At 43.3% G+C, this 2180-nt stretch overlaps 2 non-coding genes across 2 annotated transcripts; one reads left to right on the forward strand and one right to left on the reverse strand.

Annotated features, from left to right (window-relative positions):
* Nucleotides 1-338: 338 nt before the first annotated feature.
* Trnas-cga lies at nucleotides 339-413 on the reverse strand. Its single transcript has one exon. It is a non-coding gene; the product is annotated as a tRNA-Ser (tRNA).
* A 178-nt stretch (nucleotides 414-591) lies between these two features.
* Nucleotides 592-666, forward strand: Trnas-cga. Its single transcript has one exon. It is a non-coding gene; the product is annotated as a tRNA-Ser (tRNA).
* Nucleotides 667-2180: the final 1514 nt, after the last annotated feature.

Raw genomic sequence — 2180 nt, forward strand, 5'->3', positions numbered from 1 at the left:
GAGCTATCTTGGATCCTTCTGCATTCACTCAACGACGACAACTTCCCATACAGCAGAGCACCAGTAACAAACAGCCGCAGACTGCTGCTCCTTAAGTCCACAACATCATATACGTATGTGGGAAAAGGAAAAGCTGAGTGTCATACGAGCGATGCTTTTCAAAACCGTGCTGATTTGTGGACAGAAGCTTTTCCGTTCCAAGAAATTTATTATATTCGAACAGAGAATATATTCAAGGATTCTAGAGCTGATAAATGTTAAAGATATTGCCAGAATGAGATTTTCACTCTGCAGCGGAGTGTGCGCTGATATGAAACTTCCTGGCAGATTAAAACTGTGTGCCCGACCGAGACTCGAACTCGGGACCTTTGCCTTTCGCGGGCAAATGCTCTACCAACTGAGCTACCGAAGCACGACTCACGCCCGGTACTCACAGCTTTACTTCTGCCAGTACCTCGTCTCCTACCTTCCAAACTTTACAGAAGCTCTCCTGCGAAACTTGCAAGTTTCGCAGGAGAGCTTCTGTAAAGTTTGGAAGGTAGGAGACGAGGTACTGGCAGAAGTAAAGCTGTGAGTAGCGGGCGTGAGTCGTGCTTCGGTAGCTCAGTTGGTAGAGCATTTGCCCGCGAAAGGCAAAGGTCCCGAGTTCGAGTCTCGGTCGGGCACACAGTTTTAATCTGCCAGGAAGTTTCGTTAAAGATATTGGTCTGTAATTTTGCGGGTCCGTTCTTTTACTCTTATGCCGGCTATGAAAGGAGCCAATACTGAAGAGATTGTTTTACTTTTTTGTTAAATCATGGGTCTTCTGACTGGTATATCCCTTCTTCTTTCGAGTATCTTCCATTTACTCCTTTCTTCGCCGATTCTCCGTAGAATCTCCTCATTACTGAACTTGTCAGTCCATGTTTTAACACCATACGATGTCCGCCCCCGGTAGTTGAGTGATAGCCAGCACGGTAGCTCAGTAGCTCAGCGTGTTCGGTCAGAGGGATAGCTACACTCTGTATCAAAAAACTGAGTGAATGGACCAACAAAGAACTTAGGTGTCATCGGACGTCCGCCCCGAACAAATTCAACGAACAATATAGAACAAAACTTGACTACAAAAAAAAAAAAAAATGTGGTCTGCGCGACAGAATGTCAATCCTAAGGTACCGGCTCGGTCGGAGATTTTCTCCGCTCAGGGACTGGGTGTTGTGTTGTCCTAATCATCATCATTTCATCCCCATCGACGCGCAAATCCCCGAAGTGGCGTCAAGTCGAAAGACTTGCACCCGGCGAACTGTCTACCCGACGGGAGACCCTAGTCACACGACATTTACATTTTTGCTTCTATTCGATGTTGTGCTCGAAACGTAAATTCTCAGAAACTTCTTCGTCAAATTAAGGCTCATGTTTAATACTAGTAAAGCTCCCTTCGTTAGAAGTGCTTTTTTCGCCAGTGCTAGTCTGCTTTTTACGTTTTCCTTCTCCGTCCGCCAAAGGTTATTTTGCTGTGTAAATAGTACAACTTCTTAACTTCATCTACTTCCTGATCACCATTCATAATTTTAAGTTTCTCTCTGTTCTCTTATCTGCTACTTCTCATTACTTTCTTCTCCGATTTACTCTCAATCCGTAAACCGTACTCATTAGATTCTTTATTCCATTCAGGGGATCCTGTAATTCTTCTTCATTTTCCCTTATCATCAGCGAATCTTATCTTGATAAACCTTCATCTTCAATTTTAATTCGACTCTTGAACCTCTTATTTCCGTCTCTGATTCTTAGATGTACAGATTGAATTGTAGGGGCGAAATACTACATCTGCGTCTTACACCTTTTTTAATCCGAGCACTTCGTTGTTGGTTTTCCAGCCTCCTCGCTCCTTCTAGGACCTTGTACATATTGCATGTTAATCGTCTTTCCCTGTTGCTTACCACTATTTTTCTCAAAATTTCTATCATTTTCTCCCATTTGACACTGTCGAACGCTTTTCCGAGGTCGACAAATTCTGTCAATTTGTCTTGATTTTTCTTTAGTCTTGCTTCCAATGTCAAACGTAACGTCAGAATTAATACACGAAGTTTCGGGATTGCAGTCGGATAACGTCGACTTTCTGCACGATATTTCGGTTGACAGTCATTCACCTATCTTCATGTGAGTTTTTTGCACTGCAGTTTGCTAATTCATGTTGCTCC

The sequence above is a fragment of the Schistocerca americana genome, chromosome 1 (genome assembly GCF_021461395.2).
Source record: "Schistocerca americana isolate TAMUIC-IGC-003095 chromosome 1, iqSchAmer2.1, whole genome shotgun sequence".
NCBI lineage: Eukaryota > Metazoa > Arthropoda > Insecta > Orthoptera > Acrididae > Schistocerca > Schistocerca americana.